We start from the raw sequence: 25,560 nt of genomic DNA on the forward strand, positions 1-25,560 counted from the left end.
CATTTGTGTCCCCAGTTCTTAAAGCCGTGCTTGGCACAGAGCAGACACGCAACAAATAGTGCTGAATGAATAAAGTTGTTAAGCCTCTCTGAGCTGAGAGCATCCTCACTTGAAAAGTGAGGATGACATCAGTGTTGCTGCTTCCATGTTGCAGAGAGGAGTGAATGCAATCTCACCTGTAAAGAGCTTTGTCCCGTCAGGCAGACATCTGTGTAACGACAGCTGGTGTATGCCTCAGTCTCCTCATCTGTAAAGTGGGAATAGAAGGCCTTAGTCTGTAGGGCTGTTGTGAGGATTACAAGTGTTAATACATACAAAGCACTTAGACCAAGGCCTCACATGAAGTCAGTGTTCAGTATGCTGGGCAATCTATACTAATAATAGAGGAATATGCAAATTGTCCAAGACTCCATCACAGTAATGACTGAACAGCAGGCTGCATGGGGTGACCAGACTGGCAGGTGGGGCAGTTGGGGGCAACCAGGCCGGCAGGTGGGGCCGTTGGGGGCGACCAGGCCGGTGGGGGGGCAGTAAGGGGTGACCAGGCAGGCAGGGAGGCAGTTAGAGGCGATCAGGCCGGCACACAGAGATGGTTAGGGTAGGTAGGCAGGTGAGCAATTAGGAGCCAGCAGTCCCAGATTGGAGAGGGTGCAGGCTGGGCTGAGGGGACCCCCCATACACAAATTTTGTGCGCCAGGCCTCTAGTCATAATAATAAAAGGCTAATATTATGTAATACCCTTTGTAATACTTTTAGTGAAAAATAAAAATAAAAATAAAATAAAATAAAATAAAAGGCTAATATTCAAATGGTTGTCATGCCGTGACAACATAACGACCAAACAGCAGGAACCTGAGGCCACACCCCTTACCCAATGGGGCTTGACAAGGGACCTGAGGCTGTGGCCCCCTGCCCGGCAGGGATTGACGGGGGGTCCCCTGCCCCGGTGCCTGGCTACAGGACCTGAGGCCGTGCCCCCCACCTGGCTGGGCTTGATGGGGGTGGGGCTGGCTGGGTCTGGGTCTCGCCCAATGGGGTGGGGCCAGCCGGGTCTCAGTCTGACGAGATTTCGAGGCACATGTGGGTGGGCGGGGACTTGACTCTGGGTTCTGCAGTGCACCCCAGACTCTGACAGGAGGGAGATTTTCATATACATTTTACTAATTTTCTTTCATCTTTGACACTTCTATTATAAAGAAAGGAAAAATAGCAATATTAAAATATTTCCTCTAATTAATTTCCTTTTAACGTGCACAAATTTTGTGCACCAGGCCACTAGTGTCATTATAATTGTAATGATATTGCCTCAGTTTTCTTAGTCCCTTCCTTTGCATCATTGAGTTGAAGGATGAGACAGAGGTGGCTCAGAGAGTCAAAAGCTGAATCTTTGATTATGCCTGGACTTGAGAGTAAATGATCCTTCTAATCCAAGGTTCAAACAGACAAAGGAATTCCACACCCCTCTTTTTTTTTAAATCCTCACTAGAGGACATGCTTAGAGAGAGGAAGAGAGAGAGAGAGAAATAACATTAATGTGAGAAAGAAATACTGTATGTACCCTGACCAGGAATTGAACCCAACACCCAGGCATGTGCCCTGACCAGGGGTTGAACCTACAACCCAGGAATGTGCCTTGACCAGAATCAAACTGGTAACCTTCTGGTGCACAGGATGACGCTTAACCAACTAAGCCACTCTGGCTGGGTGACCCCTCCTTTTTAAATATCCACCTAGACTTTAGGGAGTTCCCCCCCCCCCCCACCCCACCCCTTGAGAGCTGACTCCTTGCTACACAGGCCTTAGAGTTTTCTTCTTCTCTCTCCGTCTTTCTTCCTTTATCCCTCACCACTAAGGGCCTGACCCCCTGTGCTCACCATTTCAGCATTTCTCATTGTAGAAGTCTCCCCACGGGCCAGTGGAAATGAGAATTAAAAATCCGGGGCTCCCGGCCTTCTCCCCTCTAACTTGGCTTCTAATTCCTGGTGAACTTCAGGCCTCGATCCAGGCAGGGGGCACTTAGTAATTGAATGGAATAAATGAATGAGTAGGAAAAGCCCCAGCTCTGACCCTGACCTGAAGGTAACAAATGTCTCTGGCCTTCAGTTTCCTCACAGCTAATGGGGATTGTATAGAGGCCTGTCCTGTCCACCTTACAAAACTGTTGTGAGAACCAAGTGAGATCATCAGCTCTTTGAGCAAAGGAAGCGTGGAGGCCAAGCATCCAATTTGCTTATTTTTAAATATAAGGCACCGGGTCCCCAGAGACAAGGTATGTGCGGTATAGACACAGAGAAACCTAATGTAATGAACGGCTTTCTACCAGCCGCGTGGTCCTGGAATCTGGAGTCTGGGCTGGATTTAGAGATTGTCCAGTTCAACCAGCCAGAGGGACTCTGCGCCTAGACAGGGACAGTGACTTCCTCTGCTCAGCCAAGAAGCTCCAGCACAGCTGGAAGTTGGGGCTCCTTCCTGCTATGCTGACATCATCATGAGGGCTGGTACCCTGGGGGCAGAGCCCAGCAGCAGGGTAGGAGGAGTGAGGGAGGAAAGTGGCAGGCCAGGCAGCAGACCCTCTAGCTGATAACCAATCCCTGGACTCCCAAGGAGGAGGGGTACCTAGGGGAACCCAATACTGGCCATGTGGCACAATCAGAAGTGCCCATCCCTCATAGTTTTGGGGAGATCAGAAGTCAGAGGCAGGTGCTAGGGGCCCTTGATAGGTGGGATGGGGTCCCCCCAACTCCCTGTAGGCTCAGCCTCTCAGCCTGGGGATTTGCCCCTGACTCACTGATGGTGACATCATCTCAAGCCTCTTGGTACCCCTAAATCCTTCCTTGGAGTTTGTGAGCAGTTGTAGAGCCCCTCCCAGATTTGGAGCTGTGGATGCTTTCACCCACAATTTCTTATGCAAAGGTGTTGTATTTCCTAAATGTTATTCATTTACCACCTCCATGGTTTTTGCCATAATAACCCAATCCATTAAATATATAAATATTTACTCAATGTTTTGAGTCACTTTTTAAAAATATAAACTTATGCCCCAAAGGAAACTTTATATCGCTCCTGTAAAAAAAAAAATCAATTGTGAAAAATACAAGAAGAAAGAAGAAGAAATACAAAGACTCTTAGTTTCTGGTGCCAGGCCCTGGTTCTAGTTCCAGTCATACTGACAAGACAGTGTGTGGCCTCTGTTTTCCCCTCTGTAAAATGGGGTTGTTGGGAGATAAGGGTACAAGATGCCTGGCCCCGAGCTGGCATGGAATAGGTAAGAGAGAATTCTGGGCCGGTGTTGGTTCTGCTGGTGCCTTGGCCTTGGCCTCCTGTTCTTCCTCCCTCCCCTTTTATCTAGAAATTTGGAGTTTCCTGTGCACTTTTCAACCACGTCTCATATGACTCTCGCACCACGTGGTGAGGGAAGCCAGGGGAGATGTTGTCCACTTGTTAAGGGGCAGGCGAGTCCACAGAGGTCAAGTGACTGGCCCAAGGACACCAGGGTGGAGTCTTGAACCTGGGCTGACTCCACTGCCAGGGAAGTGTGCGCTCAGGAGGCATGTCCTGCGGCTCTGGCGGGATGCAGTCAGCAGGAATCCTGACTGCCCCTTCCCCCGCTAAGGAGAAAGGAGGGAATAGGCCCTGTCCAGGGGAGGCACCCCTGGCGGCACCCACCCCTCCTAGATCTCCTCGGCTTCTCCAGCCCTAGCCGAGGAGACAGTGCAAGGGCAGGGAAGGGAAGAGGCCAAGGAAGAGAGTCAGAGACACAGGTGGACAGAGACAGAGACAGGGACACGTGGACAGAGATGGAGAGAGACAGAGAGAGCAAAGAGACCGACAGAGACAGATGCACAGAGAGGGTCAGGCTGGACAGAGAGCGCCAGAAGGACACCCACAACCACACAGAACGAAGTCGGAGCTAAAGATACATAGACGAGAAGGACACAGGCGGAGAGGCGGGGAGAGGGGGAGCTGCGCCCGGCAGCCCGGAGGTGGATGGAGACCGAGAGCTTCAGGGGCGGCGGAACCCACGGAACCGACGGCAGCGACACCCGCTCCTCTCCAACCCCGCGCAGGGCGGGAGCGGAGTAGGGGTGCGCCCGAATCCCCGGCAGGGGGCGCCCTGGACTCGCGGCCGGACCGGCGGGCCGGGCTTGGGCCGGGGGCGGGGCGGGGGCGGGGAGGGCCGGGGGCGGGATGGGGGCGGGGAGGGCCGGGGCCTGGGCCGGGGGCGGGGTGGGTGAGGGCTGCCCCGGCAGCGCTCGGGCCCCGCGGCCGCCTTTATAAGCTCGCGGGGGTGGTGGCCCGGGCAGCCTCGTGCGCCCGCTTCACGCCCTCGGACCCAGCGCACTCACCCCGCGTCACTGGTGCCAGGACAGACCCCAACCCAGGGACTCTGCCCAGGTAAGGGCTCGCTGCTGCCCGGCTCCCCGGGACCCCGAGAACTTGGTAGCTCCCCAGCCCCTCCCACATCCTCCGCTCGCCCCGGGATGGCGGCGAGGTGGGGTGTAAACGGCAGGGCCGGGACCTCCGCGCCCCCACACCGCCCGCGCGGCGCCTCGGGACCCCCAGCCACTGGTCCCGCTGGGTCCTCGCGCGCATCGCAGGCCCCCGGCGGGCGCGCTGGGCGGCTGGAGGCTGGACGTGGTTCCCGCGAAGGGGGACTGGAGGTCCCCGTCCCGGGCTCTTCTGCCTCCGGGGTCGCTCCCGGGACCTCCATCCTCGGCCCAGGCACCACCACCACCTCCCCGATCCCACCCCGTGCCCGGGGGCTGAGCAGCCCCAATGGTGAACCCTTGGTCGGAGATCTAGAGACTCGGGCTCCAACCCCGGCGCCCGGCCCGGTGCACCTCTCACGCCTCCCACCTCATAGCCCCTCGGTCCCGCCACAGCAGCCAGGGAGGGGGCTGGGCTGCCCCCGTGGGGTCTAAAGTAGTTGGGCCAGAGCTGGGGAGCAGTAGAGGGAGGGGGACGCTAGGGTCCGGGAGCCGCTGGGGGAGGAGAAAGGGGTCTCCCGGCGTGTGGGTGTCTGGGAGTTGGGATGGGCTCAGCAGCCATGGGTCAAAACTCTGGAGCCCCCGAAGCCGAGGGAGCCTGCGACCCTCCTCTGGGCGTGTGCGCAGGTGAGTGGGTCGCTCAGGGCTGGTTCCTGGGCCCAGTCTGGTAAGAAGGGGTTAAATGCATAGTCAACAATGGCGGGGTGGGAAGCTGAGGAAGCCCCGTCTCCCCCACATCGTCTCTTTCTTACCCTTTCCAACAATTAATGGGGGGGGGGGACCCCCGGAGGCCCAAAGACCGGTGATTCCAGGATGGGACCGGGCAGTTGGGTCCTGGGAACAGCTCAGACTCCGCAGGGGGGCGGGGTTTCCCAGGCGGGCAGGTGTTGGCTCCCACCCCAGAGAAGATGAAGCAGCTGTTTGAGTGCCTACTGTGCCCCAGACCTCCAACACCTGGCGTGCATCTAGCGTTTACAGCTGGGGAGAGTGAGGCTCAGAGAAGTTAAGCAGGTACACTCGTTAAGAAGTTAAGCGAATCGGGACCAGGATTTGAACCCAGACTCTAATAAACCCTACAGCCTTAGCTTCCTACTTCCCACTCTAACACCCGGGAGATGAGGGGTGGAAACGTGATTCCTCCTTCTGGCCCTTCCAGGGCTCAGTCCTGCCTCCCACCAGCCTCCGGACCCGCCCTCTTCAAATCTAGTCCTCCCCACCTGCTTTGTCTCCATTCTACCCCCCCTCGACTCCATGCCCCTGCCCTTGTCCGTCTGCCTCCCTTTTCCTTCCTGAACTCCATGCCTCTGAATTCCGTAAGCAGAAGAGTCCCCTGGACACAGCTTCCCAACTTCCCAGCCCCTGGACTGAGACAGGCTTGGGTCCATGGCCCCACCTGTCAAATGGGCGGCTGCCTCTCCCGTAAGACTATTGTGAGGAATAAAACCGAGCTGTGGCCAGGAACAAAATTTCACAGCCCTGTTCTGCTGGGTAAATCAAGCAGTAAATCAAGCAGACAAAAGCCGGGACATTCAGACATTTGCATAACAAACGTTTTTTTCAGCCTTTGAAATAGATGTTATAGAATTGGAATCAAGCAGTTCACAAGGAGAGGGATTTTGATCCCCACGAATAGACAAGGCAGCCTAGCTGTGTGACCTGGAAGGAGTTCTGTTCCCTGTTGTGCCTTGGTCTCCTCCTTCAGGCTGAGGAGATGGACGAATAGTACCTACTGGTGGTGAGGTCTGGATTAATGTATGCCAAGTGGTTAGCCAGTGTCTGTGCTTAAGAAAATATTGGCTATCATCAGCTCTAATCCTGGCAGAAAACGCAATACTGAGCCTGGGTATATGGTTATGTCACTGACCCTGCGCCCTGGAAACCCATCAGCCACCTCGGTGGAGGTTCTTGCCCATTCCCTGGTGGGCTGCACTGTAGGGTGGCCTGGCGCCCTCCTTGCCCACACTCCGATGCCTACCATCCTAAACACAGCCTTGGCCAGGAGCCGGGGCTCTGTGCCTGAGGCTATTATGGGGGGGGGGGCGCTGTGCCCTCCGCCTGTTCTTGTGCCTCCAAGTGTCCCAGCTTGGAAATGGGGTGAACTCAAACTCAAGCTGCATGTTCTCTGGCTTCCACACCCGGCATTCCCTGCAAGCTAGAGTAGTCCTGATGCTACCGCTGAAAAAGCAGGTCTTGGAGAGGAGAAACGACTTGTCCAGGACACACATGCTACTGGGGAGCTGGGGCTGGATGGAGCCCAGGTGTCTAGAATTCCAAGTCTAGTGATCTCCGTGGGGCACCCATCTCTGGGGGTGAGGCCTCTTAATCCAGGGGCAGGATCCAGCAGCATAGCCTCGAGTTCTCACCTTGAAATAGAGACTGGAGCTATTAATACAAACTCCAGCGCGCCACGAGAACATTGCAGGGAGAGTGAGCAAGCTGGGCTGGGAACCAGCGCTCAGAAATCTCGCTGTGGCCACAGGAATGCTGACTCAGCACCCCAGCACAGGCTGGAGCTGGGTATGTTTGTGTGTTTTTTTTTCTTTTTCCTTCTAGAGATGTCCCCGCTTTGAGAGGGCAGCTAGGGGCAGTAGATTGGAGGTTCATTCCCAGCACTGCTCTGTGCCCCTGCACAAGTCACTTTCCCTTTCTGAGCCTCAGATTGAGGAAACCATATGTAATGTGGGTTAATAATACGTACTTTGAAGCGTTGCTATGAGGGGCCAGCAAGATCATGAATGGTTTTTCAGCACCGGGCTGAGCCTGTGTTAGTGACTATTACTGAGAAGTTATTCCTTGTGGGGCAGTGTCAGCAGCGTTTTCCTTCATCACACAGGTGATCCTGGAGGCCGGAGGGAAGGCCCTGCTAAGGTTACAGAGGCCGGGAGATAGCAAGGGAAATGCTGGCTTGGGGGCAGCATCTTGGGTTCCACTCCTAGCTGTGTGACCTGAGGCAAGTCACTTTGCCTCTCCGTTAGGTTCCTATTAGGCTCTCAGCAACGTCTAAAGGATGCCCAGTGTCCAAAGAACATTCGAGAATAGTTTCCGTATTTTTCTACCACCCCATACCACCCCCCAGCATTTCATAATTGCTCCCAGAAAAACTTCATACTTAAAGTTTTCCATGCTGAAATTCTCAACCTCACTGTGGCCTGAAATCAATTGTTTGCATTTAATTTGACTTCTCAAATTAAGGGGTAAAATTTGAGATGAGGGTAGGGGGTGGGGGAGGAGATGAGGAAATTGAAGTTAAACCAGATGTGTTTTTGTTTAACTGTAGGCTGGTGGTTAAACTGCCCGAGTATTACCATCGTTCCTTCTGAATTCCAGTAACCGGGAGTCGGGTTTCACTAAAAATTGTAGTGTTCCTTCCTGCCCGTGTGGACTTGCCTTCCCCATTATTATTATTATTACTATTTTATGTTCATCTGAGGCCATGGCTGGCCAGAAAGGAGACCTCACAAATGCCTAGAATTTCAGAACTGGGAGGCATTTAGAGGCTGGCTCCGCCAACTGGCTGCTTTGCAGACCCGGGAGATTGAGGCCCCCAAAGGGGAGGAGGCTTGCCCAGGGTCACCAGCTGCCTAGGGCAGAGTTGGTCTATGAATTCAGTCTCCCAGCTCTAGGCGCCTCGACCTTCCCCAACGTAACCACTGTCTTGAATTGGGTGTGTATCCTGCCCGTAGTACCTCCTTCATGTACCTGGTTCTATGTTTATTTTTGAAAAGAAAGAATTGTTCAAGAGAGGATACAGAGAGTATGGGTTGGTAGAGAAAGATCTTCAGCTCAGAAGAGTAGAGTTTAAGTCCTTGACCTGTTGATGCACTACCTGTGTGACCTTGGGCTAGTCATTTCCTCTCTCTGATCCTCAGATTCCTCATTTGTAAACCAGGATGCCTGAGGAGCAGGAGTGGGGGGATGAGACGTACCTAAGGCTTGAAATGGGTCTAATTTAAGCAACTGGTCCTCAAACATTTACGGCCCAGATTATGGCAGGTCAGTCCCAAACTGCCTCCCTCCAGTGGCAAGAGACAGGTGTGGTGGATGGTTGACCCACAGTGGGCCTCATCGCTGCCCACCACCAGGGCTGGAACTCATTAGCAACTGCTCTGTCCACTTTACCGCAGTCCCCACCACTCCCTCCAGCCCACTTGTCTCTTTGACTTTAGCTACCTGCCTTCTGAGCTTGCAGTTTCTGAGCTCAGTGTGCGAGGCCATGGACGGAGGACTCAAATCTCATCTGAATGACTGCATGAAGCCAGGGGCCAGCACTCAGGGACTCAGGATGGGAACGTGGGATGCGTGGACATCAGTCCTTCTGTGGCCTGGCAGAGTCTCTGACATGTTGGCAAGGTGGACGGAGCTTTCTTCCTGTTTTGGGGGTTCCCCAGGAATAGTCTACAGGCTCCAGAGATTTGGGGGTGACAGAGCACCAGCCTGTTGGGGCTCAGAGAGCAGAGCCTGGGGCCTACCCCTGGGGGTCAGGCAGTGCTGGCTGCTTCAGTCCTGAGGGAAGGGACTCCCTTGACATCTGCCATCTTACCTAATACTCCCGAAGAACCCAGTCATTGGTCACCACTTCACAGACAAGAAACACCACCTTGTACTCTGAGTCACAGCTCCCTGTTCCACTCCCTCCGCTGGGAGCAGAGACCAGGTGCTGACAGCAGGCACCATGGTTGCAGCACAGGTCTCCGACCAAGCTCCAGGGCAACTGCTTAGATGGGAGAGTCTAGAGGGGCTCCACACACTGCTCTGGGGGTACAAGATAAGCAAGGGGAGCTCGGATTCCTGATAGTAACCACGGTCCTAGAGCCTGCAGAGTTCAGAGACGTGCCTGCCCGTGTGGGAAGCAGCATTTTGTAAAGACCGCTGGGCACCAGGCACCAACATTTTCTTTGATCCTCACCTACCTCACTGCCTGCTGTTTTAGTTGAGGAGACTGAGACTCAGAGGGCAGACACCTTGGGTGTCAACTCCTCCTCCCGGTGCCTCTGGCGCCCTGTCCTGATCCAGGGAAGGGAGGAGAGCAGAGGGGAGGCTGGGAGAACCTTTAAAAGGCCCTACCATGTGAGTTCCGGTTAAGGCAAGCGCTTGCCTTTGCTGATCCACCTTTTCTTTGTCTACGAGACAACAGGGTGGGTACACTCTCAGACCCCAGGCTGAGGCTCTCAGGTCTCCGTCCCATCATCCCCCTGGCCTCATGGTTGGCTGCCACTGGATTGTATGAGACTTGGCCTTTCTCTATCATTTGTCTCTTTCTCCTTCCACCTGTTTCCACTTTGACTTACCTACCAGTCTCTTAATATATGGAGTTAGTAACTTATTCATCTGCCACCATGCTGGGTAAAAAGTGACTCAGCTAATTCTGGCCCCCTCCCCTCCCTCACTCCTGCGTGGCCTCCTACACCTGCTCTGTTTTCTCTGCTCTCCTCTCCCATTGACACACCACTGCTCACCTTGCCACGTCGGGTGTGGTGTTCAGTGCCTCGCCTGGAACGGCCTAGTCTTAGAGCAGACCTGTGCGCAAGTGCTGTTATCCCCACGTTACAGACGAGGAAACAGGCCCTAAGTCAGCCGGGAAGCGGAAACATACCCATTAGTCCCCCACCATTGCCCACGCACCCCTTCAAGGCTGCTTCCTTCTCCACCAGCCAGCTTCCTAGAAGGACCCAGTTCCTTCTTTATTTTGAAGCCATAAAATATAGCACTTCCTGTTTCAGCTTCAGTAATCAAGATGTCGAAGATAACCAGAGTTCCCCTCTACAGTGGGCCCAAGCCCTTGCCTGAATCACCTGAGTGTGTTTCGGTGAAAATGCTGTGTTTTAATTTTTCCTCTTCACTTAGTCCTCATGATTAACGTTTAAGGTCTTGCTCAGTGTCAGGAACTGAGCCAATCTCTGTGAATGGCCTTTGTGTATTTAACTTGTTATCCTCTCCATTTTACAGAAGAGGAGACTGAGGCTCAGAGGAGCTGAGTAACTTTTTCACAGTCACACAGCTGGGAAGTGGAGATGCTTTCTTGCTCAATCAGATTGGCAACTGGATTCAAATTTTTTATGTTTGGAGTTAAGCCCAAGCCCTCGGGGAGCTGCGGTGTATACATTTGTTTTCAGTAGAACCGTCCATCTGTCCTTGGGGTTTGCAGAGTGATGTGGGTGGGAGGTCTCAGAGGGAGGGACCAAGCATAGGAACTCCTGATTGGGCGGAAGCATCTGTTCTCCCAGTTGGTCCGGGCCTGGACACCTGTTTTCATCAAGAAAAGGAAATAAGAGTCTTAGCAGGAAGCATCCTTAGGAACCCAGAGGGACTTGGGTTTGAATCTGCCATTTCTTTTTTTTTTTTTATTTTTTTTATATATTTTATTGATTTTTTACAGAGAGGAAGGGAGAGAGATAGAGAGTTAGAAACATCGATGAGAGAGAAACATCGACCAGCTGCCTCCAGCACATCTCCCACTGGGGATGTGCCCGCAACCAAGGTACATGCCCTTGACCGGAATCGAACCCGGTACCTTTCAGTCCGCAGGCCGACGCTCTATCCACCGAGCCAAACCGGTGTCGGCTGAATCTGCCATTTCAAGCTGTGTGACCGCAGGCAAGTCCTTTCCCTCTTCTGGCTTTCGGTTACCCTGCCTGACCACCACGGCTTGCACCGAGGGAGGGAAGGCCTTAGGGCTTTTCTAGTTCATGTGTGGCAAATAGTTGGCATGCATGCTGCCACTCCCCTGTCCTACACTCATGGTAGACATCACTAATCAACCACTGCTGTTTTTTCTTCTAAACCTCAAATTCCTTCTAAATGCAGTCCTCCAGGCAGCCGCTATCAACTCCTTAGAGTTGGCACGCAAGATGGAAGGACATCCCAGAACCAAATTAGATTTAATTATTGTGTGGACAGGGGTGGAAGAGGGACAGGCCCAGGGTGGCACCCAGGGTCAGTGTCACTGTGCTTCGGAGCCTTCTTTTCCTTTGTCTTGTCTGGGAGAGCAGGAGGAACCCAGAGAGACTGCCCAGATCCCACCCCTGGTGGGGGATGGGGACCTCTCATGGGGCTCAGAGCTGTGCTCAAGGTCAGTCCTCAAGGTTTCCGGGCTGGTCACAACCCAGGCTGAAAGTAAGAGTGAAAGGAGAAGGCTGGTTTCAGATGGTCCTGCGGAGCTTGGCCCCCCTCCCCCACCCTCTGTAATAATAGCAGTATCCTATCAACAGTAATAATAACATTACTAATAAGAGCTATTAACATTTACCAAATATTTATTAGGCACCCAGCGACTCTGCTAAATGCTTTCTATGCATTCACACTTCTCTCTCTCTCTCTCTTTTTTATAAATCCTCACCCAAGGATATTTTTCCGTTGATTTTTAGGGAGAGGGAAAGACAGAGAAAAACATCGATGTGAAAGAAACACATTGATTGGTTGCCTCCTGCACAAGCCCTGACCAGGGTCCGGGCCAGGGAGGAGCCTGCAACCGAGGTACATGCCCTTGACTGGGAATCAAACCTGGGACCCTTTGGTCCCCAGGCTGACGCTCTATCCACTGAGCCAAACCGGCTAGGGCTATGCATTCACACTTTTGATCCCTATCACAGCCCATTTTTCGAGTGAAGAAAATGACTCAGGTGAGGTAACTCCCCTGAATTGCTCCAACTGATGAACCAGTGGAGCCACTGAGGTTTGAATTCGCATCTTTCTAACCCGGAAGCCACTCCCCGCCTTACCCTCTCCCCTCGCTGCCCCACCACCCCTCGGTGTGGGGACTGCCGGACTCTGTCCTTGCTCCTCCTCAGCTCGCCATCACCATCCCTCACTCAGGACCGTGGCTCTGACTTGCCTGTGGGAAGTGGTGCTCTTCCACGCGGACCTTCCGTAGACACAAGGGTAGCACAGCCAAGGCCTCTCCGTCTTGCACGTTAGAAAAATGGTGATCCCTCCGCCAGAGAATTCAGTGTCCTACCTGTTCCCTGCGCCTTGCTGAGCAGATGGCCCAGGGGAGCTCAGGGTGGGTTGTTGGGGCTGATGTGGGGTTGGACTTGGGCCCCCATCCCAGATGAACCAATTCTAGTTCCTGTTTTAATCAGCCATGCGACTGGGTGAGTTACTCTAATAGTCCCAACCTCAGTTCCCAGGCGCCTATCACGCTGTTCTGTTTCTAAAGCCCTTTCTTATTCATGAACCCCCTGACTCCTTCAGGCAGCCCCGTGAAGTATTCTCTTCTTTTTGCAAAAGGGGATGTTGAGGCTCAAGTCAAATCGGTGGCAAAACCAGCCCTCAAACTCTGGTCAGGACCCCAGGCTAAGATCGTTCTTTTTTTTCTTTTTTCTTTTTAAAATATATTTTGACTTTTTTACAGAGAGGGAGAGGGATAGACAGTTAGAAACATTGATGAGAGAGAAACATCGATCAGTTGCCTCCTGTACACTCTCTACTGGGGATGTGCCCGCAACCAAGGTACATGCCCTTGATCGGAATCGAACCCGGGACCTTTCAGTCCACAGGCCGACGCTCTATCCACTGAGCCAAACCGATTAGGACTAAGATCGTTCTTAATGTGTTCCAGCCCCTAGCATCTTTGCCTTTGCACCTGCCCAAGCGGCCAATTGGCATCACGGCTGCTCCTCTCTATCTTGCTCAGAAATCTCGAGTCCGTTGTAATCTGATGATCCACATAGTGCCTGGCTCTGAGCATGAGTTCCTGAAGGGCAGGAAGCCCGTCTGAGTCATTCGTGAATTCCGTGTCTCACCAGGTCACAGAGTTTGAGTGAGTGAAAGGCTGCCACCCCTGGCAGGGGCTTCTGCGCCCAGCAGGGCTTGGTTTCCGTGGGGAAGCCTGTGAAGGCTGTCCTGCTGGCTTGACACCTGAGCCACCCAGGCTGTCCCTCCCAGATCTCCACTGTGCCTTCCTCTCCCATTCATGACACGAGCTCACCAATGGTTTGTTGGTGATTGGCAGCAGGACAAGCCAGTTTTCCTATTGACGGCTCAGGCCCTTTGTCGGGTGTGGGTTCCCCCAGCGTCATACCTCAGACCAGTCTTTGTTCATCTTCTTCACAAATGTACCCCCAGCACCTAACCTCAATTTCTTTAATAATAATGATGATGATGATAATGATAACGATACTAATAATAATAGCAACGGCTGTACATGGAGTAACACATCTATATGTACCATGCTTCTTGGTGCATAGTATGCACTTAATACACATTTGGTGAGTGAATGACCACCTGTACATCACACCCTGCAGCTGGGGCCCAGATGAAGGTTCCCAGGAAGTGAAACCAATCTGTCAGCTTGCCCCTGTCTGGGGCAGCCCTGGCTTGTGTCAGCTCCCTAGTTCTTTGGCACTGCCCAGCCACACGGACTAGCTCCCCAGTTTGGAGGGAGATACTGCTGCGATCTGTAGTATCTAGAGCCAGAAACGGGGCTCAGTGTGGTTGAGTCACCTGCCCGGGGTTGCAGAGCTGGTGGGTGGTGGCGCTGGGATTTGAACCCAGGGCCTGGAGTCTTTCCCCTTTTGCCTCTGGTGAGGGAGGACGAGTCTGTGGTGGGGATAGCTGGTCCAGACCATCTTAATTTGTCTAATACAGTAAGTGTTATCATTCACGGGATGCCTGTATGGGGCCTGCTAAGTAAGTGTTTTCCACACCCTTTGATAGTTGGTCCTCTTAACCTCCCACAGGGTAGGCACTGGAATCCCTGTTTTTTACAGGTGAGTAGGAGCACAGAGAAGGGAAGGGACTTGCCCAAGGTCATGCAGTTCATAACTGGCAAAGCTGGAATTTGAACCTGGGCAGCCTGGCTCCAGAGTGTGGGCTTGCAGTCACTTAATTAGATAAATCTCTGCAGGCCAGATGGTTAAACTCTTCTTGAACCTGATGGTTTCCCGGAGCCCAACTCGGGGAGGGGATAGCAGGCAGCAATGGACTACGTGACACTTCCTGCTCCCTGAGCTGAGGAGTGCAGAGTTTATCTGTCCCCTGCACGATTCCTGGGGTAAGGGAGAGATGGAGGGTAGGGAGCCCAGTGGGGCAGTCCTGGTGTCTCCAGGACCAGGGTCAGGGGAAGGCCAGAGCAATTAGCCTGGCTGAAGCCGCTGCTCACTCAGAAACCTCAGTGGTGGACGGGCCCCAGCCTCAGTCCAGGACTCTGGCCTCGGGCCTGACCCTCCTGGGTTCTATCTCAAGCTTCCAGTGTGTTCTTGGGGTGGAAAGTCTCAACACGCTGGCTTGTGTGACAACTTTGCTCTGAAATTTCCTCCTTGCACGCCCAAGTTCCTGGGCTGGCCTGCCTGCCTCACTTCCCCTTTTAGGAAGAGGATCCTTCCTTTTCCTGTTGAGTAGCTACAGGATTTGAATAATCCAGTTTTTCCCCACCGGCCCCTGGCCGGGCAGTGCTCAGCTGTGTGAAGCCTCTAGCTGGGGCTCCAAGGCAGGCCTGTCAACTTCCTTGTCCCATCAGCGAGGGCAAAATATGGGGAGAACACTTGTCCTTGTTCGCTTTGTTGTGCCCGGATGATTCCTGTGACAAAGGACAGCACTGGCCTCAGGCTTTGTCTCCTCACTGACCGGGAGTAGCTCCTGGTGGGAGAAGAAAGGGGTTTCCCCTGTTCTAGGAAGTGCCTGTGAGAGTAGCCTTTCTTGTCTGCTCAGTGGGTGCTGGTTTCTTGGCACCTGTCAAGGTGGAGAAGGAGAAAGCAGAGTCAGGAAGGGGGGAGGTGAGTACAGGAGCACATTCATTCATTCAACAAACATTTCCTTAGCCCATTGCCAGCTAGGCTCAGGGCATGGTGCTGGAATTCACAGATGGATCTGGTCCCGTTTTTGCTTTCAAAGAGCATCTGTGTGTGGGGAGATGGTTGTGTTAACAGACACAGACAGGGTCCCAGGTGGTGATGGGTAAAGGAAAATGCAAGAGCCGCGGGAACAGAGAAGGCCACCTAGCCATGCCTTGGGCAGAATGACCACAAAGGATTTCTAGAGGAGGCAGCGTTCAGTCTTGTTTGTTTGCTTTTTCTCCAAAGAATATTTACTGAGCACCTTCTAGCTGATGTGGTTCCAGGTGCTGGGGGTGCAGCCGTGAGCTGCACAGTCTTTCCTCCTGGAGCTCCATTGCACTGGAAGAGATAGACCATCAAGTCCTTAACTTCAGGTGGTGCTGAGCCCTGGGAAGAAGATACACTGGCTTGGGCAATAGTGAGGGGCTGGGGTGCGGTGGGGCTTCTTCACGTGGCGTGGGCATGAAGGACTCGGAGAACGTGGCCTTTGAACTGGAAAATGAGAGGAAGTGAGCCAAGCAAGTGTTCTGGGCAAGAGAACGGCCAGTGCAGAAATCCCGAGGGACGAGCAGGGGCACAGAAGGTCTGGGCGGCGCCGGGGCCAGGAGATGGTGTCAGAAAGATGCGCAGGACCCCGAGCTTGTAGCTATCCGATGGGCTCTGGAAGAATGAGCAGGGGCCAGGAGAAGTAAGGAGTAGGGTGACCTCCCGTTTGTTGAATGGCCCCTTTAAAAACAGTTTGAATAGGAATGGCCTTTGGGGCTTGACACTCCCCCCTCCCCAGAGACAGACCGGGTAGCTGAGCCCAGAACGAAGTGACGCCTCCCAAGGTCACAATGGGAGGTGATGGGACTGGATCTGGGTCCCCTGCCACCAACCACATTCTCGCCAATATGCCCTCACAGCCGCTCTGACTGAAGGCTGACATTTATTAGTCACTGTTTGCCAAGAGTTACATACCTCGCCTGGTTTGACAGGAGGAAGGTGAGACTCGGGGGCCTGGTTAAGGGTCATCGTTCAGAGCAGGTTCTTTAGGATTGATCATGGCCAAGTTTACTCTGAAAACGGGGCTAGCACTACAGTAGTCCCTCTTTACCCACGGGGAACACGGTTCAAGACCCCAGTGCATGCCTGGAACTGTGGATGGACCGAACACCTATGATCACATTTAATTTATAAAATAGGGACAGCAAGAGATTACTTACAGTAGCTAATAATGAAGTAGAACAATATTAGCAATGTACTTAATAAATGTTACGTGAATGGGGTCTCTCTCTCTCTCTCTCTCTCAAAATACCTTATTGTACTGTACTCATCTTTTCATTAAAGGAAGCACTTTACGGCTGTTCTTGGGTAAATCCCAATTGCCAGCATCACTACTTAGCGCTCTATTAAGTAAAATCAGGGTTGTTCGAACACAAGCGCGGCGATACCGCTATAGGCCATCTGATAACTGAGATGGCTACTAAATGGCCACTGGGCGGGTAGCATCTACTACGTGGACACTCTGGACAAAGGATGATTCATGTTCTGGGCAGGCTGGAGCGGGACAGCGAGAGATTTCTTCACGCTACTCAGGATGGTGCACAATTTAAAACTTATGAATTGTTTATTTCTGGAATTTTCCATTTAATATTTTTGGACTGTGGATGACTGCAGGTAACTGAAACGTTGGAAGACAAAGCCATGGTGAGGGGGGAACTATTAAATGCTTTTGGCTTAAAAGATTGTTGAGGATTCAGTGAGCTGTAATGCATGTCAACAACTTTCCATAGTGCTTGGCAAAATGTGAATATTTATTGAACATTTTTGCTTTCATTTAAATTATTTTATGGACCCTGGGGCCTATAGAAGGATTACGCATGATCCTTGTTTCAAGCACTCACATCATTGGTCCATAATGGCCCTCTTGTCTATTAAAAATAAATTTAAAATACCTGTGAACTGTTATCCAGAACCAGGGCTAGAATGTTGACAGTAATTGACATCGTCCTTTGGACTCCTTCAGCCCTCTCCCAGCCACCCTCCTTCATGTGGGGTAACCACTATCCTGAATCGGGGGTTTCTCATTTTCTTGCCTTTTAAAAGTATTTTTATTAATATTTTTATTAGTATTATTATTATTATAAAATATATGTTTCCTATATTGGTATCTGGAGTTTCTCATTCCCTTTGCCTTTTTATTTTTATTTGTTTACTTATATTTGAAATATATATATATTTATTATTTCAGAGGGAGAGAGAGATAGAAACATCAATGATGAGAGAGAATCATTGATTGGCTGCCTCCTGCACATCCCCTACTGGGGATCGAGCCTGCATCGGGGCATGTGCCCTGACCAGGAATCGAACTGTGACCTCCTGGTTCATAGGTTAAGCCACGCCAGCCAGGCCCCTTTGCCTGTTTTGATTAGTACTTACCTGTCACAGAATTTTGAGACCCATTAGAACAAAGTTTAATGAGGAAAAAAAATCATGTAGGTGAAGAAATATATCTATATGGAAGGTTGTCATGCACAATCTCCTGAGATATTTTTGTTCATTCAATCTTGTATTGCTGAGATTCATCCATATTGTTGTATTCCACTGGGCAACTGCCACAAGTTTTATTTATGCAATTTCTTGTTAATGGCATTTGGGTTATTTTCAAGTTTTTCCTAGTGTGGAAAAGCATCTATGAATATTCATGTACATGCTTTCTAATGAATGAATTTAGAGATTTTTCTCTTGATATATACCTATGGGTGGAATTATTAGGTCATAGGGTCTATGAACATTTGTTCAGTATTAACAAGATAGGAGCAAACTGTTTTCCATGATGATTGTATCTGTTTACATTCCCACTAGTAATATATGAGAAGTCCTCATGGTCTGCATCTTCTGCAATACACAGTATTATTGGACTTCTTAATTTTTTCCAACCAGATAAGTATAAGGATTTCTCATTGTGGACTTGATTTGCAATTCCCTGATTACCAGTGAGGCAGGTTTGTATGAGTACATGTGTGAGTTCTCTAGTGGGAATGTCTTTTGCCCCTTTTTCTATTTGTCCCCCCCACCTTTTTTTTTGGCCCCTTTCTTATTAATTTGTAATAGTTCTTTCTATTCCTGAATCTCATCATGTTTTGGAAATGGAAATTCTAAAATTTAATATAGAGTAATTTAGCAGTTAGTGCTTTGGGGTCTTGTTTAAGAAAGTATGCCTCATCCCAAGGTCAAAAAGCTATTCACCTACAGTTTCTACTAAATGTTTTAAAGTGTGTGTGTGTTAGGTTTTTTTTTTCCTTCACATTTAAGACCTTGATCCATATAGTATAAGATAGAGATCCAATTCAATTTTTTTTGGTCTAAATTCCCATTTTTTCTTATGTTTCCCAATTGTCTTTGTTGCTGATGTATAGAAATGCAGATGTTTTTGCATTTTGATGTTATCAAACTAACTTGCTCAACTCTTTTTCCAATTATCTGTCTGTAGAGTCTATGTAGACAATCGGTTACAAATAATGATAGTTTTTTTGTGTTTTTAATCTTTATGCTTTTAATCTTTTTTCTTATGTTATTGCACTGTCTAGGACTGGCAGTACAATCTTACATAAAAATAGTGGTACTAAGTATCTTTGCCTTGATTTTTATTTTAGAGAGAATGTTCTAAAGTTTCCCCACTTAGAATATATGTGTTACATATTTTTTATAAATTGCTTTTTTTCTGGTTAAGGAAGCTCTTTTCTATTCATAACTTATTTGAGAGTGTTTTTAAAATAATAATTTGTGTTGAATTGTATTAAATGCATTCAAAAAGTGTCTTGAGATGATTATATGGCTTTTCTCTTTTAATCTGTTAATGTAGTTAATATATGTATAGATTTTCAAATATTAAACCATTGTTGTATTCCTAGGATAAACCTAACTTGTTCATTATGTGATATTTGGTTATGGTGTAATAATATCGTGTTTAGAATTATGTAAGTTTGCATGAATAAAATGTGCCTCTAATTTTCACTTTTTATGTTGTACTTTTCTGCCTTGGAATTGCAATTATAATAGCCTTATAAAAGTAGTTGGTAATATTTTCTCTTTTACTGTTCTCTTGAAATATTTGGGTCAACTTGAGATAATGTGTTTCTTGAAGTCTGATAGAAGTCACCTATAAAATCATCTCAGCCTATGTTTTCTTTGTGGAAAAATTTTAACTACTGTTTAAAATATATTATTCAGGTTCTTTATTTCCTCTTGAGTCAGTTTTGGCAAGTTATATTTTTAGGGATATATGCATTTAATCTACTTTTTCAAATATATTTTCATAAGTTTGCTTATAGCATGTTCTTAGTATTCTTACTATAACAATTGTGTTCTCTCTCTCTCTCTCTCTCTCTCTCTCTCTCTCATTACTCTTGCCTGAAGTTTATTGACTTTTTAAAAAATACCATCTTGTAGCTTTTATCTCAATCGAGTCTTTGTTTCCTGTTTTGTTCATTTCTGCTTTATAGAATCTCCTTTTATTTTGGGAAGGTTTCTGTTTTTCTAAGTGTTGGACTCTTAGCTACTTAATTCTTAAGCCTTTCTTTGCTACATTCCACAATTTATAAGTGTTTTTATTATCATTTAGTTCTAAGTAAGTTGAAATTTCTATTATGACTTTTCTTTGTTCTATGAGTTATTAGGGATGTTTTTAATCTCTACATGTATGAGGAATTGTTTGTCCTTTTAAAAACATAACTTAATTGTATCATGGTCAGAGAATGTAAACTATGTGAAACCTGCTATTTAAAATATGAGGCTTGAGCTCTGGTCAATTTTTATAAAATGTTTGAGTGTTCCTGAAAAGAATGTGTGTGTATGTACTTTGTTTCTATCATCCTGCTTTTTTATTTCAATTTATCTTGATTTTTCTGTTTTATTTTTAATGTTAATTACTTAAAAATAGCAATAGCTTTCCCCCACAAAGACAAGATTAGCATTTTCTCAGTCCCCTTGGTCTCCCTCTTCCCCTTCAACCCTTATTCTTCACCAATATGCCCTTAGCCCCCTTGATATCAGATTTATAATTATCTGGAATTTTTAATTCTGAGTTGTTTTAGATAGATGTTCTTCTTGTTCTTTTCTTTGATCTGTGAATTTTGTTAACACTAAACTTTACTAAGTTATTTGGTCAGCCTTCCATATCTTTAATATCATCTGTGGAATTTGTTTCTATACTTAAGTAGTTACTTTGGAAAAAATATGGTCTCTTTTTGTACAAACATGGGCCCTTGAACATGGGAATGTAATTTAGTACAGTGACTTTGGCCATTTCATATAAAGTGAAGCATACTTACCACATGATCCAGGAATTCCAATCCTAAGGATTTGCTCAAAAGAAATGAAAATATACCTGTACAAAGATTCACACATAAGTGTTCATAGGAGCTTTATTTATAATACCCCCCAAATGGAAACAGTTTAAATAATTTTTACTAGCTTTTAACATTTAAATGACAGTTTAGCTAGATATAAAATTCTCAGTTCAAATTATTTTCTTTGGTACTTTGGTCAATTCAGTTTGATACTTATTCCTTTAATTGATCTGTTCTTCTGAACTTTTAGAATGTTTTTGTTGTCTTTTTTTTTTTTTTTTTTTTTTGATATATTTTTTTTTAATTAAATCTTTATTGTTCAGATTATTACATTTGTTCCTCTTTTTTCCCCCCATAACTCCCCTCCTTCCAGCTCCCACCCCACCCTCCACCCTCACTCCCCACCCACTGTGTTCATCCATAGGTGCATGATTTTTGTCCAGTCACTTCCCGCATCTCCCACACCCCTTTTTCCCCCAAGAATAGTCAGTCTATTCCCTTTCTATGTCCCTGATTCTATTATAATCACCAGTTCATTCTGTACATCAGGTTATTTATTCACTTGATTCTTAGATTCATTTGTTGATAGATGCATGTTTGTTGTTCATAATTTGTATCTTTACCTTTTTCTTCTTCTTCCTCTTCTTAAAGGATACCTTTCAGCATTTCATATAATACTGGTTTGGCGGTGATGAACTCCTTTAGCTTTTCCTTATCTGTGAAGCTCTTTATCTGACCTTCAATTCTGAATGATAGCTTTGCTGGATAAAGTAATCTTGGTTGTAGGTTCTTGGTATTCAGCACTTTGAATATTTCTTGCCATTCCCTTCTGGCCTGCAAAGTTTCTGTTGAGAAATCAGCTGACAGTCGTATGGGTATTCCCTTGTAGGTAATTAAGCCTCTTTCTCTTGCTGCTTTTAAGATTTTCTCTTTGTCTTTTGCTCTTGGCATTTTAATGATGATGTGTCTTGGTGTGGTCCTCTTTGGATTCCTTTTGTTTGGGGTTCTCTGCGCTTCTTGGACCTGTAAGTCCATTTCTTTCTCCAGGTGGGGGAAGTTTTCTGCCATTATTTCTTGAAATAGGTTTTCAATATCTTGCTGTCTCTCATCTTCTGGCACTCCAATGACTCTGATATTAGACCGCTTAAAGCTGTCCCAGAGGCTCCTTACACTATCTTCACACTTTCGGATTCTTTTTTCATTTTGCTTTTCCAATTGGGTGTTTTTTGTCGAATCTTTGGTTTGATTATTGTACTCCTTTGGTCTGCTATTGGGTATAATATTCTTTATTTCAGTCCGTGTATGCTTACTTTCTAATTTCTTTATCGTAGCATCGAGGGTCTCATTAGTTTTCGTGAGGCTCTGCACAAATTTATGGCAAGCCCTCAAAATTGCGATTCTTAGCTCCATATCCTCCATTTCTGTCATGTTTCTTTGTCTCCGCATCTTTTATGCTTTCTTGGTGCACCCCCTTGTGGTCTCTGTGCGCAGTCTTGTTCTAGCCAAGCCTTAATTGTTGTAGTTAACACTAGAGGGATTTGACCCCCAGGCCGGCTGGCTGTAGGAATCAGCTGTATGGAAAACGTCTGCCTTCTGGGGAGGCGCTAATCCAGCCTTTGCCTGAGGCGATCGGCAAATGGCTGTGCGCAGAGTTTGGGCGGGGCGGGCTCAACAGGGCGGGCGGAGGGAGCAGTTATGGCCACGCTCAGTCCCGTTCCCAGAGGCTCTGCTTCTCAGAACCCCGGCAGCCACTGCAAACCTCGGAGAGAAAGCTGCCCTCAGGTTCCAACTGATGCCGGGTAATCCCGCTTCTCCCGTTTGAGTCTGGGTCCCTAGAGACTCGCCCGGATCTGGAGCCCAGAGTCTGAGACTCACTCCCGACAGAAAACGACAACGGCGCCCTCAGCCACCAGCCCGCTTTGCGCGCGCACCTCGGTACCTTTGTATTTTCCACACTGCGCCGCCTCTGAGCCTCGGTTTGCTGTTCTCTTTCCTTCTAGTTGTAGAGTCTCTCTTCAGCCAGCCTACCTGTGGTTCTGGGTGATGTCCGTTCAGTCTTTTAGTTGTATTTTTGAAATGGTTGTTTGCGGCAGCGGTCTCCGGTGTTTACCTACGCCGCCATCTTGGTCTCCTCCTACTCAAACATTCTTTTCTTTGTTGTCTTTTTAAAACATATTTTCATTGATTTCAGAGAGGAAGGGAGAGGGAGAGAGAGATAGAAATATCAATGATGACAAAGAATCATTGATCGGCTGCCTCCTGTACACCCCCTACTGGGGATTGAGCCCACAACCTGAGCATGTACCCTTGACCGGAATCAAACCCAGGACCTTTCAGTCTGCAGGCTGATGCTCTATCCACTGAGCCAAACTGGGTAGGGTTGTTTTTGTTGTCTTTAATATTCACTATAATATTTCTAGGTGTGCATTTTTTTCTCATTTGTCCTGTTTGCTATATTGGGGTCCCTTTCAAATTGAGATCTTTCATCTTTTTTTACTTCTAAAGTTATCTTTATTATTTCTTCAAGTATTTCCTCCCTTAATTTATTTTCCACGCCTGGGACTCCTATTATCTAGATTTGGCACTTATACACCCATCTCTCTTTTTTTGTTGATGCATACTTTCATACAATCAAATGCATTGATCTTAAGTGTTCAATTTAATGTGTTTTGACAAATGCACATTACCTTGTAACCATGACCACAAAACAAGATTTAAAAAAACAATCAAAACATTTCTATCACTCCAGCAAGTTCCCTCCCATTGTCAACTTAGGAGTTCTTTATTGGATACAAGTCCTTTGTCAGCTATATGTACTGTGCATATTCTTTTATTCTTTTTTTTTAAAGAATAGCTTATTGATTTTTTTTTTTAAAGAGAGAGGGAGGGAGAGAGAGATAGAGAGAGAGAGAAACATCGATGTGAAAGTACAACATTGATCGACTGCCTCCTGCATGCTCCCCACCGGGGATCGAGCCCACAACCTGGGCATGTGCTCTCATCAGGAATAGAACTGGCAATCTTTTAGTGCAAGGGACAATGTCCAACCAACTGAGCCACACCGGCCAGAGAGCATATTCTTTTTTATTATGTGCCTTGTCTATTCAATTTCTTACTGGTATCTTTCAATGAGAGGAAATTTTAAATTTTGGTGAAGTCCAATTTATCAATTTTTTTCTTTTATGAAGTTAGGACTTCCTGCCTACCCCAAAGTCATGAAGATATCCTCTTATGTTTCCTTCTAGAAGCTATATAAATCTGGTTTCATAATTTGGTTTATGATCCATTTCAAATTAGTGGAATAAGATTTGAGTTGATGTTTTAACTTTTAACTGATGTTTTACCATTTCTTTGATGTTATCTGTTTCTTAATCCTCCCTGGCTCCCTCGTGGAAGTGTTTCTCCATCTGATACCCCAGTTCCCTGTCTCATTCCTCAGCTGCCATGTCCATTCCACCTATTATGTTTGTTATTTCAGCTGGTTTTCCATATAGAACGTTTCCATTTGGGCCCTTTAATACTTTCTTGTTCTATTTTGTTTTGCTAATATAAACACTGTTTCCAATGCTTATTTAACATTCTCAGTCCATTTGTTGAACACGGCTAATTCCAGTGGTTTCTCTAATCCGTGTGTTTCGTTTGAAGCCATTGTGCTCCTTGGATTTCCTGTTTTTTAACCCAGGAGCTCATTTCCTGGGGGTCTTCAGCTATTCTCTCTGGTGTTGGAAAGGATCTAAGCCTGACCCTAGTCTCTGTCAGCACCGAGCCCAAGGAAATGACAGTCCCGGAGGGGAGGCCCTCCCCTTCCCCTCCCCAGGCACGAGAAACACACAGCTCCTCACCGGGGTTGGCATCACCATTTCCCCCAGCCCTCTTAGTAACTAACTCCACAGGATTGGGCCTCACACTCAGCATCCCAGGAAGAAGTCGCCAGGGGAGGGGGCTGCCTGTCCAGGTCAGAATCCACCAGACTGGAGATCTGGAAGGGAAGGGGTGGTGGAGTGACTGATTCCTGCAATTCCAGGTTGCCTGCTGCACTGCCCTGAAGTTACCCCAGCAGACACTTGCCATCGGCCTGGGCCGCTGGTGTCCAAGTGAGAGCATTGGCTTCATTGTTCCAGGGCAGTGCGTGTACGTGTGTATAGGGGGTTGGGGGTGGGTGGGGAGAGGGAGGTTACTGGGGAAGGCTTGATGCAAAGAGACATGAGCAAAAATCAACCCCTATATTCTCCCACAGTATTCTCCACCGCATGGAGAATACTCCCTGACCCCTCTCCTGGCAGCAGCACCCTCCTCCCCCTACACACACCAGTTTAAAAGCCCCCTCCTGCCTCCCCAGGAGATTCTGTTTTCCCCATCATTTCCCAGGTTTAATGACATTTTGCTCTATTACTCTAGGGTTGATTTAGGGGAGGGGCCATCTATCTTCATCCTCCCTCACTGTTAGTCTTAGTGCGGAGTGTGTGTGGTCCCATGTGCACTGCATCAGAGCACAATGGCTTAGGAAGAGAACCAGCAACCTGATTAGAGATACCACTGGAGTCCGCGATATGAGAACCAACGGGCCAAGAATTTTAAATAAGCATTAGAAACATGCTGAAGGAATAAGGAAAGATAGTAGCAACATAAAACAATAAGAAAGTGTTAAATAAAACAACAGGTGGAAATACTCAATATGAAACACTGGCCTCATCCTCCGTCTGCCCCTACCCCAGCTTTGCACTCATCTTACAGCTCACCGTTCTCAAAATAGAGACCTTCACGGCCTCTAGACCTTTCCATGGGCTGTTCCCTCTGCTTAAACGGCCTTTTCTCTATTTCTGCTGGAAAAATTCTTGTGCATCCTCAAGATTCCTTCCTGATGGCTCCTCCTGGTCAGTGTGATACTCAGTGATGGTGTGGGGTTCTGGAATTAGGAAACTAGGGTGCTTGCCCTGGCTCTGTGACCTTGGACAGGTCACACTACCT

The 25,560-nt window shown here is 48.2% G+C and overlaps 1 protein-coding gene across 1 annotated transcript in view; it reads left to right on the plus strand.

Moving 5' to 3' along the window:
- Positions 1-4,247: 4,247 nt before the first annotated feature.
- ALPL (alkaline phosphatase, biomineralization associated) overlaps positions 4,248-25,560 on the plus strand; it is a 56,326-nt gene continuing 35,013 nt past the window's right edge. The window contains exon 1 of the mRNA XM_070404287.1: positions 4,248-4,395. The gene's annotated coding sequence lies outside the window, so the exon portion shown is untranslated. The remainder of the gene's footprint in view (positions 4,396-25,560) is intronic.

This window comes from Myotis yumanensis, unplaced genomic scaffold (genome assembly GCF_028538775.1).
Source record: "Myotis yumanensis isolate MYYU_CA2020_CCGP unplaced genomic scaffold, mMyoYum1.0.hap1 SCAF_2, whole genome shotgun sequence".
Lineage (NCBI taxonomy): Eukaryota > Metazoa > Chordata > Mammalia > Chiroptera > Vespertilionidae > Myotis > Myotis yumanensis.